General features: G+C 56.4%; 1 long non-coding RNA gene across 5 annotated transcripts; it reads right to left on the bottom strand.

The window, feature by feature from the left end:
• Nucleotides 1–18: 18 nt before the first annotated feature.
• LOC119247186 (uncharacterized) lies at nucleotides 19–14,145 on the bottom strand. Of its 5 annotated transcripts, XR_008552109.1 has the most exons (4): nucleotides 13,691–13,780; nucleotides 9,439–9,594; nucleotides 4,825–4,920; nucleotides 19–1,813 (listed from the first exon to the last, which is right to left on the bottom strand). It is a non-coding gene; the product is annotated as an uncharacterized LOC119247186 (long non-coding RNA). The 5 variants fall into 5 exon arrangements; XR_005125654.2 differs by lacking the exons at nucleotides 9,439–9,594; nucleotides 13,691–13,780 and adding an exon at nucleotides 14,127–14,145; XR_005125655.2 differs by lacking the exon at nucleotides 9,439–9,594.
• Nucleotides 14,146–14,153: the final 8 nt, after the last annotated feature.

Raw genomic sequence — 14,153 nt, 5'->3', positions numbered from 1 at the left:
TAATCTTCGAATCTGCGTTTGCAAGGGAAGTCCGATTGTTATAGGACAGGGAGAGGGGTAGCCCAAGCCCCGCAAACCTGCCTATTCTACATGGGTTCTGCCATCCGCCGCATCAACACAAAACATAGGAGACTTTAATGGGAAGGATCTTTAATAAAAACTAGGAAACAATACAGGTGAGGCAAAGAGTCTAGTTTCTAAATGAAGCACCCAAAGTGACCCGTCCCCTCGTGGGTAAAAGTCCATCCATATGGGAATGGCGCAGAGCAAGGCCCCAAAGCCTGCCCCAAGTCTAAAGCATCTTCCAGTGGGGACCCACAGAAAAGGGTCACAAACAACCGGACAAGCCCGGAAGGAAAAGAGCAAAATCAACATCCAGATAAAAGCTGCCATGGTCACCTCCCCACGGGTCTCACCCACATCTGTGTCACCCAGTCCACGACCAAAAGACAAGCGCAGTTTCTTCACGTGTCTCTAGGCTCCACGCGCCTCCTCCAGGGCTCCTGGCTCCATCCTGCTTCCTTCCTCAGTCTCTTCTGCAGCTTCTCCTCTTCCTGCTCAGCTCCACCCTCCCTTGGGTGGGGCAGGGAACCTGGAACCTCCCCCTTTCCTGGGGACCCCCCTGTTACACGATGAGACCTGGAGGTCTGGAGACTTGGGTTCCCTGGCCCTTGGAGTCCGTGCCCGCGTGCCCCGCTCTGCGACCAAGTCATTTGCAAGCGCGCTGCCCAGAGCCCAGCACCCCGCCTCCTGGGGTGCCGTCTCACATCCCCAACAGGACCTGCTTGTTAGGTTTGTTCATCACGCCCCTCGCCAGGCAGGCTGGGTGAGAGAGGGGCTTGTCATGTCTGGTTTGCTGCTGGGTCCCTGGTGCGGGAGCTGAGGTTGGGGTGCTGCCGTGACTGAGGCGGTGGGGAGGGCGTCGCTGGGTTTGGCACCGAAGCTGACATCTGTGGGAGCGTCTGGCGGCAGCTGTAACAAATGCCCCCAACATAGTGGCTTCCACAACACAGCGCGGTTATCTGACAGTTTGGGAGGTCACAAGACAAAAGTGACCGAGTAAGATGCAGGAGACGGCAGAGCTGACTTCCTTGGTGGAACTGCAGGGGACAGTAAGTATCCCGGCCTCTCCCGCTACTCACAGCGCCCACACTCGGCTTCTGGCATCTTCGTCCGTCTTCAGAGCCCACATGGTGGCCAGGTTGTTCTCACGCTGCCCTCTCCTGCTTCTGAACCATCTGCCTTCTCCAGCTCCAGGTCGGGCCCCTCATGATGACATGGTCCTGCCCAAATGATCCAGGATAATCGCATTCTTTTAAAATCAGTTGATTAGTAAACTTCATTCCATCTGCAGCCCTAATTCCCCCTTGTCACAGAACAAAATCTATTCACAGGCCCTGGGGGTGACGAGGGGGGCAGCTCGGCGGTGGGGCAGCATTATTTTGGATGGTAGGGTGCTACTTGGATAGGGCAGGCCAAGAAAGCTTCTCGGAGGAGGTGGCACTGAAGCAGTGACCCGAAGAGCCAACCATGGGAAGTGTTCCGGGCAGAGGGCGTCAGAGCAGGTGTCAGCAGAGTGACTCCGGCATGTGAGCGGGGTGGGGCGGTCCCAGGGGAGGCTGGGGAGGGAGGCAGGAGGCCGAGCAGACACCATGGCTCCTCTCCCGGTCACGGGCAGGTCTGAGTCCCTCGTGGATAGTGCACCAAGCTTGGTCCTGCCTGTGAGGTGGCTGCACTGGAATTCTTGTGGGTTTATTACCGAGCAATGAGCTCGCCACTGACTTGCTTAGACCAGATTATCATGACACCAGGGCTTTGAGAAAAGAAAGAAGCTTTATTACACACCAATGGGCAGGGAGACAGGAGATAAAGCCAAATCTGTCCCCCTGGTTAAGAGAGGGAATGAGAGGGGGCCTCCCTGGTGGCGCAAGGGGTTAAGACGCAATCTATGAAGCTATTCGCAGCCTCTGCAGTCAAGTTCCATCCCAGGCCAGGGAACTACTCACATGGCGCAGCAGACCTCTCCTGACTCGCCCGCTGCTCCCCTCAGCAGTGTATTTCGTCAGTCTGCCTGTTCTGCTCCCCACTCTGTCTCTGGTGAGTCCTCTCACCCCACACACCTCTGGCCTGTACCCCAGCTCTTGTATGTATAAGTAAATAAATCTTAAAAAAAAAAGAAAAGAAAAGAAAAGAAAGGGAATGAGAGTATATAGATTTGGGCACTTGGGTGGAGAGCAAAGGAGTTAAATTTTATTGGCTGAAAGGGAGCGGTGGAAATGTGGACTTGGCTGAAGTTCATTGGCTAGTGACAGGGTAATTCGAGTTAAGATCCCAGCTGCCAACACCACTAACCTGGGGGCTGTGGAGGTTCAGACCTCTCATAAGAAAATTGAACGGGGCCTCCCTGGTGGCACAAGAGGTTAAGACACAACCTATGAAGTTATCCGCAGCTACTACAGCACGAGTTCGATCCCCAACCAGGGAGCTACCCACATGGTGCAGCAGACCTCTCCTGCCTCGCCCGCTGCTCCCCTCAGCAGTGTATTTCAGTCAATCTGCCTGTTCTGTTCCCCACTCTGTCTCTGATGAATCCTTTCACCCCCCACACTTCTGGCCTGTACCCCAGTTCTTATACGCATGAATAAATAAATAAGAAAGAAAGAAAGAAGGAAGGAAAGAAGGAAAGAAAATTGAGCAAGGAAGCAAGACGGACTACATGCAGCCACGGCTGGATGAGAATTCTGCGGGGCGCCAGGGAGGCTGCGCTGACAGAGGCTGAACTGGGCCAGCTCTCCACGGGAGCCAGGAAAAGGCCTGAAGGGGGCCGTCCACCACGAGAGGGCATGGCAGAGGGACAGTGTTTTAAGCTGGCCTGTCTTATGACCTGGACTACCTCATGACCCGGAGATAGCGGGGCACGTCTAGGTGGGTTCTGTGCTTCTTCCAATGTCACATGTCTCAACAGCACCCAGTGGTGTGTGTTTTGGCTCAGTGAGACCTAGGTCGCCGTAATAGCCCCTTTTGTTGAGGTGGGGTGCCTTGGTCAGTCTGGTGGGGCAGGTTGTTAAACAAGGGGTGAGGCAGCGCCCTGCAGCTGTCATGTAGCCCACCTGTTCAGGCGGGGCACGGGCCAGCTCCCCCGGCTCGCCTGCGATCTCAGGTCCCAGCAGACATGAGTGAGGGATCTGTCCAGCCCCCGACACCTCCAGTACCACGACGCCTCCCTTCCCAAGAGTCTCCAGCCACCCCCAGCCCCTCTCCTTGAGCTGTCCTCACCGCCTTCTCAGACCCGCCTTCCGTGGCCGGGCCCGCACACATGCCAGCCCTCCGCCCACCCTCCCCGGCCTTTGCCGGCAGCCACGCTATGTTTTACCCATAAGTCTTTCTACACTGCGGTTTCTCAAGAGACTGAAGACAGTTTAAATCCCCAGACACCTCCTTTCAGGTCTATTTCTCTCTGAAAAAGCGCTCACCTTAGAAAACCTGGTGGAACCTGAGTTTGATCCTTATACCAACTAATGACAGAGACTCGCTGTCCTAAATGGTCACAGCCTCCCCAGCTGCCGGCTGCCTCCGTGGGGCGCAGGGTCTGAGCACCGCTGGACTCAGCCATCACTGGCCATCGCTCCAGGGGGCGCCCACGCTGTCCCCGCCAAGCAGGAGGCCACCGGCATCTGCCTTTGGACTAGAAGGATGGATGGTCACAGCACTTGGCCTTTCAAGGAAGACTGGACGCTGCCCCGCCCCTTCCCAATCTCCCACGGCCTCAGCCTTCAGCACCCCCTCCAGGAAGGGCTCTCCACCAGCTACACAGGGTGCTTGCAACAGGCAAGTGCCCCCTTCCTGTGAGCCCGGCCTGGGCAGAAGGTGCCTGGCTGTGCCACCCAGGCTGTGCCACTCAGGCAGGGAGGGGGCGTGGAGAGCACCGCCCTGGAGGTGGGGGACAGTGTGTGTGGCGGGAGAACTTGGCAGATCGGAGCACACCCCTCCAAACCCTCAGAGGCTGGCCTGGGAGCTCAGCGCCGTTCAGCTCATCTCTTTCCAGCCGTCTAAACTTGCAGTGGACTGTGCCCTGACGCCCTGGGCCGGGGAGGCCAAGCGCGGGGAGGGCGCCTCTGGGGTCTGCGCCCCGCGTGTCCTGCCCGCGGGTACAGAGACCCTGGCACCACCGCGGGCCACCCTGGCACGGGGAGGACGGTGGGAGACAATCAGAAATGCCTCTCCCGGAGCTCAGCCAAGCACATCAGAGCCCTTTGGAGAGCACCTAACAGCGAGAGCCAGCGCAGCTCAGCTCCGCGTCCTCACTCGCCCCGGGTCCCCCACGCCCCAGGTCTCCCGGGACCCGATCCCCGCAGCTGCCCTCCGCGCTCGCCCCTGCTCCTCTCGGTTCCGAAGGCTCCTCTGCTCTCCCCGGCGGCCCTGCAGCCCGCGGGGTCCCGGGTGCCCGGGGCGCTGGATTTTGCTCTCAGCGCCTCGTGCCTCTGGCACCCCATTGAGGACCTGAGGTTGGGGCCCCACGCTGGCACCAGCAGGCAGCTCCCAAGGGAGCGCCCCATTCTCAGGCTTTAAAATTTCCTCTTTAAAAAAAAGGCACCGGCGATTCCAGCCCGCGGGAGCCACAGAGGCGAGCCTGGAGGCAGCCCCGCCAGCCTCACCCGCAAACCAGCCGGGCGGCATCCGCGGCGACCCCGGGCCGCAGGCAGGTGCCCGGCCATCTGAGCGGTCTGACCCTTTGGGGAAAGCCAGTCCGAATTCGCTAAAAGTCCCCACTAAACAAAGGGTGACAGATGCAGTCGTGGCAAAATGACCTCTTGAGAATCTTACCTGAAACTAAGCCAGCGGCTGTGAAGAAGCGGGTCCCTCAGATGATCTGGGCCGGTTCTGTCTAGCAGAATGGAACCAAGCGATGCTTCCACCTTCCTGGAGCAACACGGAGGGCCAAAGTAAACAACTCCAGCTTCTCCAGCTGCACAGAGGAGTGAAGACTTGTCGTGCAGCAGGACGCTCAGGGAGAGACATTTTTCTTTCATGCACTAAACTTGTAAGCCAGCGTAAGGAGAGATTTGTGGCGAGACCCCACGGTCAATATTTGTCTATTTGGAAGCTAAAGAGCCTTCTTAACCAGAGGATTCCTAACCATGCTTTTGACCGCCTCTTACCCAGTGGCCTCTGCCGGGAGAGCTTTCTCAGAATATTGAGATCTGGACCTAAGATTCGGGGAGGCAACATCAACCCTGAATTTAAGACCAGGAGGCGCACGTTCTAGCTGGGCTCCCCCCACGAGCTGCGGGCTATTTAGTAAACACCGGGGGGAAAAGTCACAGAGTCACGACGCCACGGCCCAGGGACAGCCTGTCAGGAGCAGATGTTTGTGAGTTTTTTTTGTTTTTTTTTTTGTGGGACCCTCCCCAGCGGCCAGGGATTGAACTGGCGCTGCAGAGGCTGCGGACAGCCTCTCAGCCCAGCGCTCAACCGCTGCGCCAGCGGGGAGGTCCTTTTTGTGAGTTTTACATTCAAAATGGATCCTCATGCAAAAGAAACACTTTCCAGAGTCCTTCTGCCTAAAATGGTGAAAGACAGAAAATGTGGGTCAAACTGTTTAAAATTGTCACCCACAGACGGCCCGGGCAGCCCCATGTGCTCCCCGCCAAGTTGTGGTTTGGGTCCCTTTCATTTTCTCTTTGCAGAGTTCTCCGCCAGCGCTCACCTCCTGGGCACGGGAGCGGGCGCACAGGGACCACAGGCGGAGTTGGCGACAGACCTAACCATGAACACAGGTCTGGGTGCTGCTTCCACTAGGCCCTGCACGCCTGCGGGGGTCACACCCCTCTATCCGACTGCACAACCAAGGATGTGAGAGCTACAGGGTCTAGCAAGTCAGGTCTGCATGCAAACTTGTTTTAAACAATTGCTAAAGGTTTCAAGAGCTTTTAAATCTGGTCTGATGTGTGTTTACAAATTTTTTAAAAGATTTTCTTTTATTTATGCATACAAGAACTGGGGTACAGGCCAGAGGTGCAGGGGGCGAGAGGATTCATCAGAGACAGAGTGGGGAGCAGAACAGGTGGATCCACTGAAATCCACTGCTGAGGGGAGCAGCGGGCGAGTCAGGAGAGTCTGCTGCGCCATGTGGGTAGCTCCCCGGCCCGGCCCGGGGATTGAGGGAATTGAACAAGTGCTACAGCTTCATAGTGCTGAGACTTAACCCCTGCACTACCAGGGAGGCCCCTGGCTTGATGTTTCATAGACCATGAAGACTGGGTGTCGGTTGAATATCTGATTGGATGGTGAGGTCTTAAAGAAAAAATATAACCCAGCACTCGGGCTGCAGGTACATAAGTGCTGAGCTGGTAAATGCTGCCCGTGTGAGGCCATGCGGCATGATCCGGCAGGCAGTTCACACACCAAGTGGTCTTTCATGCTATTTCCTTGCATCCTAGGGCTTGGTGCCGTATTTCTTAAAGGACGAGTATCATGTAATAATAATACTAATTACAAATGTGGGTTTAACATTTCTATAAACCCATAATTTTAGGGGAAAAAATGCTAACCTAAATTTAAGATCAGGAACACATAACAACATTTCCTAGAACTACCAACATTTCGTAACACACAGTTTGGGAAATGACATTTTCACATAAATCCAGCAAGTTTTAAGAGTATAGAAAATTTTTTCTTCTCCTCCAAAGTTTAAAAAAATCAAAGCAAGAATCCATGGGGCCTGGTCCAGGAGAGACGCCTAGAGGGCGACTGGGCATCCTGCTCCTTGCGGGCGGCTCGGCACAGAGTCAGGACCTGCATGGCCCGCATCCTCAGGCGTCCCTGTGCGCCTGCCGAGCGGACGCCAGAGCCTGACCGTGAAAGCGACGCTGAAACCCCCGTGCCCCCGTGGCCGGCGGCTCAGCTCCCCGGCAGAAAGCAGCCTGCGCTCGCTGCTCCGCAGCTAAGAAGCACGTGAGGCGCTGTCTTTGGAAAGAAGAGCTACGACCCACGTCCTAAGTAAACACGCCCCCTCTTCTCTGGCCTGCCTCTGATGCTGCAGGAAGGACTAGAGGATCATGCCAGCGGTCACCAAGCCCCCACCTTGCCCTTTGAAAAGCTGCAAAGGAGAAAAGGACTTTGGCACCTTGAAGGTGGCAACAACAGTCGCGGCCCCGCAGCAGGGGCCAGGATGGCGCGTGGGAGCAAAGAGCCAGTCTCAACCTTCCTCCTGAAGCTTTACACACACACCCTCGCAAGCCTCCACACAGGCCGCAGGGCCATGCAAGGGCATGGGGCCCCCTTAGGAATATGCCCTGCTCCCCGCTCCATTCGGGAGGAATTTCTCCTAACCCAAGATTTAGAATTTCTGATCCACGAATTCCAGCTGAAATGTTTGAAGTAATAAGTCACTTTTCAGTGAAATCAACAATCCCGTACATTCCTGCTCCTTCTGTCTCCCCCACCCCCAATACAAAACCACACTGAAGTTCAGAGAATAAACGTGCCCCAGGCCCACGGTTTGATCCAGGAAGAAGCCTGATCCAGGCTGGCAGAGCCGGCGCCACTGGCCGTGACTCACTCATTCTCGGCTCCGTCTCAAAGGTCTACGAGGTGCCGGGTGCATCGAAGGCCTACTGGGTGCTCGGTGCTTGGCAAGTCAGCACAAGCGAAGAGCTCACCTTGCAGAGCTTCCATTCCAGCAGAGGGAGACAAATAACGGGTAATAGACGGGCGAGCAACCAGACCTCACGTGCGGTATTCAAAACCTTGGCTTTCTTGTCATGATTCCTTTTGGGATTATCAACTGCAGAAGGTTTCTCGGGTACCGAGGGGATGCCCAGATGTCCCAGGGAAAGCACAGAGAGCTCGAGGCAGGTTTATTTACACACTGAGTGGGCACCTGTCCCGGGAATGTGGTAATGAATGAAGGATCCAGCATCCTATGAGCTACTCCCCCAACCACACATGGTGTGTGTGTAGTGGGGGGACAGGCCAGATGCACGGGAGGGTGAGAGGATCCACCAGAGACAGAGTGGGGAGCAGAACAGGCAGACTGACTGAAATCCACTGCTGAGGGGAGCAGCGGGGAGACAGGAGGGGTCTGCTGCGCCACGTGGGTTGCTCCCTGGCGGGCCGGGAATCAAATTCATGCTGCAGAGGCTGCGGACAGCGTCATAGTGCGGTGCTTAACCCCTTGCGCCACCAGGGAGGCCCCAGCAAAGTTTTATTTCAACTGCAGATGTTAGTTGGCTGAGAACAGTTTTGGGAAACAGCCATGAAGGCAACAGCCAATCTGTTTTCAAGTCGAGGATGGGGGTGCAGCGGGGGATGGCGAGGGCGCTGACGGTAAACATTTTCACAGTTTTAGTCTAAAACTTAGAGCCGTGAACTCCTCCCCCAGGACCGGGTCTCGCGCTGCCTCTAAGATGACGCCATCAGCTGAGGCGCATAAACATGGCATTGGGATGACTAACTTGCACATTCTTTGTGAGCATTTTTAAAATTATTATTATTTGTAATGCAGTCTCCATTTCATGTTTGTAGATGGATTTTAAAAAACTAAAATAGAAAGACCGACCGAAAACACGTCAGATAAAGACAGATTAAAGGTTTTTATGATTCAGTTGGAAGAAAGGAGGTTGAAGCAGATTTAATTAATAACTGTCTTCAATTATTTGAAGGTTTATCATTCAGGTGACATATTGTTCTTGGTTTCCAAATGCCAGAAGAGGTGCTGTCCTTAGCTATAACAGGAAGGACTGAGGCCAGAGCTTGTCAATGCTGTGAGCCTGAGGAGGAAGGTAAAATCAATTCCTATCTGGCCCTTTATTGCTCAGCCAGTAAGCGTGTTATTTTCCATGATGCAGATAAAGTGTCTTATCACTAAATGGGTCACACTCAGAAGTCCCTACATTACTTTGATGAACCTTAATCTATCAACCGCTAGTCCAACTTGGAGATAGTTTCAGACTAAGCAAAGATCCAGGATGCCCTTGATGCCATCAATTCAACCTAAAATAAATGCACCGTCCTCAATCCCACCTGTGAGTCCAGGGTATTCTAAGGACATTGTTGATCTCACAGTGGGCCCTGGGGCTCTCTAGGGGGCCTAAGAAGCAGAGGTTCAAGGGGTCTCCCTGGTGGCAAAGGCGGTTGAGCGCAGCACTGAGAAGCTGTCTGCAGCCTCTGCAGCGCCAGTTCGATCCCCGGCTGGCCAGGGAGCTACCCACAGGGTGCGGCAGACCTCTCCTGTCTCACCCGCTGCTCCCCTCAGCTGCATATTTTGTCAGTCTGCCTGGTCTGTTCCCCGCTCTGTCTCTGGTGAATCCTCTCACACACGCACACCCCACCTCAGGCCTGTAAACCCCGCCCCCCCATTCTTGTATGCTTAAATAAATAAATCTTAAAAAAAAAAAGCAGAGGTTCATGAATCAAAGCACAGATGAAACAACTTACAAAAAAGACAAACAAAACCAGACTATGCGTCTGTCTTCTGCGCAGAAGCGAAGCCCCATTCCAAAGCGACACGTGTACTTGTCCACAATGGCCCTCAGACTGTGGGGTGGCCAGACCATCTTCAGACTCGGACCCTGAAGTGATCCTGGAGCCAAACTGTCCGGAAAACACAACAAATACGAGTCCTTCTTCCCCTTTCTCTTGAAATTAAAACCAAACCAGTAGCAGCCTACGTGGGCAGGGACGGGCGGCCAGACGCTCTCGGGCCCTGCCCGGGTCCCCTCCTGGCGCTGGAGGGCGCGGGCGAGGGCTGCGGGAAGGCGCGGGCCGGCAGGGGTGCTCCAGGCCCGCCCACGACACACTGTCCTCCGGGGGCGCGGGTGGGGCCAGTCCGGAGGTCCCCGCCGCCCCAGGTCGTGCCCTTGTCTTTCCCCCTTTTGACTGAATTCACTGTAAACCCCAGATGGAGCGCGTGCCCACCTCGGCAGCCCCCCCATCCCCAGCTCCGTGAGCTCCTGTACCTCCAAACCCGCCAAAGTGGGGCTGTGGTGAGTGGCTGGAGAATCTGGTCTAATCCAAGCACCCCCACCCCCGCCCCCGCCCCCTATCTCTGCCCCACGCCCCGGGACAGGTTAAAATACCCTCCGCTTTCCTCAGCTGCAAGCGCGGGCGCTGGCATGAGAACGCTCGCTGGGGCTCGTCCAGAGTCTCTGGGTCTCGCCGCCTGCAGCCTGGAGACTGTCAGACTGTAAATGGCCACACGGCTGTCCACACAACCTCCCCCCCCAGAAGGAAATTCCTTGCAACGAGGAACAGAAGCCCAGCGACAGACCTTGGTTAGCAGCAGCTGGTGGTGGTCAGAACCTGGCGGTGGCCACGGTGGCCACGTGGAGGAGAGAAGGGAGTCCCCCACCCCCGCGGACCCCCAGGCCTTGTTGAGCAATGGGGCAGCCCAAATCTCTGCCCCAGGGCAGGAAAGAACTAGGATTCAAAGGGACCCCCACAGGCCACACTTGCCCTCCCTCCCTCAGGACTGATTACACCAGCCCCTCCTGCTGTGCTCCAGAGAGACAGGCAGCCCTGATCTCTGCCAGATTCTTTCTTTCGTTTTTTTCAGATTTATTTTATTTATTTATGCATCCATGGCTGGGGCGCAGGCCAGAGGTGCAGGGGATGAGAGGACTCACCAGAGACATAGTGGGGAGCAGAACAGGCGGATCTACTGAAATCCTCCTGCTGAAATCCACAGGAGAGGTCTGCTGCGACATGTGGGTCAGCTCCCTGGCCCGGGACAGCTGGATAGCGCTGAGACTTAACCCCTTGTGCCACCAGGGAGGCCCTGATCTCTGCCCGTTTCATTTAGCAAACAGGAGTTGCCCGGGGCCAGTAAGGAAGCAGAGACTGGAAATGATCACTGGCATCTTGCTACAACTATCAGCTTTCCTTTGAACCTCAGGTCTCTTGACTCAGGGCGGGTGACCCAGGGAAGAAAAGGGGGTTTGAGATGTGTGTGCAGAAAGCTTGTTGGGTCACGCACTCAGGCCCGACGAGTTAGAGAAGCCACACCTGGCACCTGGCAGGTTGAACTTGCATGCCCTTGGGAGCCTCGGCCTGTTGTGCTGGGAGCGAGGGGCTGGGATCGAGGCAAGGCTGGCGGCCCCGCAGCCTGTGCAGACTGGATCCGGGGCAAAAGAACAGGGAGAGCAGCCATGGTGCCCCGAAAAGGCATGCTGTGGATTTGGGGGTTAGTTTGTTGAGGAGGAAAACAGAGCACAGCCCTCTCCTCCGTCAACCCCCTTCAGAGGGGGAGGGGAGGCCGGGCTGGGGGTGTCTTAGAGCAGGGGGACAGGCAGGACAGGCTGGGAGCCAACTCAGCTGAGGACAGGCAGGTCCTGATGAACCCTATAACTGCGCAGTGAGGCACCCAGGGCTAGGCTAGCTGCCAGCCAGGGACGGGGTGTCTGCAAAAGGCTTCAAATAGCTCCAGAGGGCTTGCCAGCTGCCCTGGGGTATCCTGCTCACTCGGAAGCCACTGGCAACGGGACAAGGGCACCGCAGGGGCCGGCACTTCCGGCCCCCCACAGCTGTAGGCGTTCAAGTCTCTATGTGCCCATGGCCATATCAGGCCAGGCCCTGGCAGCAGGACTCAGCTGGCCTTGCCTGCAGCCATGCCCCCTCTTCCTCATCCTCCTCCCCGCCCAGGCCAGACATCTGCTGAGTCTTGAGCCTCAGTATCTTGAAGCACTCTCTCCCATCCTCCATGCAAGGCATTTCGGGGTCCCCGGCTGTGGGAGCCGGGGACTGGGGAGCTGTCCCGAGGCTGAGCCCACCCAGGTCACCCTTTGTCAGGGCGCCTGTCACTGAGCGTGCACCTGTGTTCTCTGTGTGACGACACCCGCCAGGGGGTTGAAAATGAAATAGAAGCAACCCCCCCATACCTCCCAAAGGCTGACCTTTATGGCAGAGCAGCTACCAAAAAACTGGAGAACAGAGACCCCCAGACACCCTAAAGCACTCTCCTGGGCACTTGAAGGAACCAAAAGGAAAAACGCACTGTCTGAGGTACACCGGTCTCCCCGGGCTTGTGTAGTATTTAGTCTTTCATATTGATTCAGTTAACAAAGAATTTTCCAGGGTCTTTGACAGGCCTTTGCTGTCCCATCACCTCACTGCTGCAAAGCCATTCACCCCAAACTTCATAACAAGGAACTTGCAGGGTCTAGAATCGAGAAGTAAAATAAGAAATGACTGACCACATAAAAAATGAAAAAAAAAAAAAAAACCTGCATGGTAATAAATAAGTTCAAAAGTCAAATGGTAAGTTTTTGGGGAAAAAATATGCAAGTCGTCACGTAGGAAAAATTAATCTGTAACTGATATTTCAGAGTTTTGAGAAATCAGGGAAAACTGAAAAAATATGGAGAAAAATACTTAAAGCCAGCTCATTTTTTTAAAATGCAAATAGTCCTTCAGCATATAAAAAGATGATTAGGCCCACTTATAAGAAAAGATAACTTACTCACCAACACCCCGTGATACAATTTCTTATCCACCAAATCAACACCATTCAAAAGGTCTGTCGGGCAGGAGAAGCACAAGCCTGTGGCACAGGGTGGGGTGCAACCCGGGACAGTCTGGGCACCACAGAAACGTCTAGTAACATTACGAATGTGCTTGGCTCTGCTCTCCCACCCCTGGGGAGTCTACCTGGGTTATCACTGCATGTACGACTTGTTGCAAATCAAAGAACGGGGGGAAACTGTCATTTTCCCTTTATAGAGGAACAGGAAAATAGAAATGGGGCGTGTTCACACAACAGAAGGTCACACGGCGTAAGAAAGAGAATGGGAATAAAAATAAAATTTATTATTTAAAAAAAAAAGAAAGAAAGAGAATGGGAAACCTTGTGCTTGTCTGTGAAGGTGGAAAAAGCGCTTGGTGGGACCCGCACACACCACCCGCCCCTCTGGGGCCAGAGAAGTGGACAGTTGTCCACAGGCACATTAAAATATTAAAATGAACCAAAGAATCCTAAGAACTGAATAGAAGTTTCTGGAAGGGAGCGGTGGGAGTGGGGTGAACAGGGGCAGGGTGAAAACAAGGGAACCCCCTGCACGTGGCGTTTCATCTGGGACCAGGTAGGCGCAAGACCCCTTCAAAAACACGACACTAGACGCAGCGCGGAGGCCGGCCCCCGCCAGGCCCGCCCTGCGGACACAGTACAACCGTTTTCAGAAACGTAAATTTTTCATGATTAGGATCCAAGTGCGACAAAACAAAGCCGCGTGAGGACGGCTGTTGAGCGTTTCTCGGCACAACGAACAAGTCTAGACCCTAAGCCAAGTGCGCTCACCGGGTTTTAAACACCCACTCTCGGGTGCTGGGGTGAGGTCGGGGCCACAGAGGGGCGGGGGCGGCGCCGAGCCCCCGGGCGGCCCTGCCGTCCCCAACGTCCCCGCGGCGCGCGACCTTGGTGCGAAGCCAGCAGCCGGCCCGGCAGGCTCCGGCACCAGACGCCCCGCTCCCCGGGCCGCGACGCCAGGAGCGCCCCTGTGGGGAGGAGCCTCCGCTCTGGTGCTCAGAGGACCTAACCGAGCACAGAAACGGGAGAGAAAGTTCTGGGGCCTTGGGAGGACCCCGCCCCGGGAACCCTGGCCCCCGCCTCTGGCCCGCGCCGGCTCCTGTGTGCATGCACAAAGAAATCTTTTTTTTAAAAAAAGGCCTTAGGAGGGACGTTCTCAGCCCTTCTCACCCGGTGCGTCGGCAGGAGTCGCGCGCCCGCCGCCCCCGCGCTCCGGGGATGCTGAGGCCAGGAACGCTGGACACGGGCCGCCCGGGCTGACCAGCGCGCGAGGGTGGCGGCACCACCCGGCCGGGGGGCGGGGCGGCCTCCCCGAGGGCTGAGCGAGGCCTCCCCGGGGCCGCCGCGCGCTTCCTGCAGGCGGCGACGCCGGCCGCGCCTGGGGGGGCGGGGCTCCGGGACGTGGGGGCAGCGCGGACCCGGGCCGCCCGCCCGCGGCCGCTGCTCCCAGCCCCGCGCGGGGGTGCGCGGCCCCGGGCGCCGCCAGGGAGGGGGTCCGCCGCCCCGTGTCCGGCGGAGCCTCCGCGGCTCCCCGCGACGCCGCCCGGGGCGGCCGGGGCTGTGGACGCGGTCTGGCCACCGCCCGGATCCCCACGGCTGGACTCACGGCCGCGCCAGGCGGGCTGGGCGGCCT

Source organism: Talpa occidentalis, unplaced genomic scaffold (assembly GCF_014898055.3).
Source record: "Talpa occidentalis isolate TD23 unplaced genomic scaffold, MPIMG_talOcc4v2.1 talOcc4.16, whole genome shotgun sequence".
Classification (NCBI taxonomy): domain Eukaryota; kingdom Metazoa; phylum Chordata; class Mammalia; order Eulipotyphla; family Talpidae; genus Talpa; species Talpa occidentalis.
This window is presented reverse-complemented; position numbering and strand designations above follow the sequence as displayed.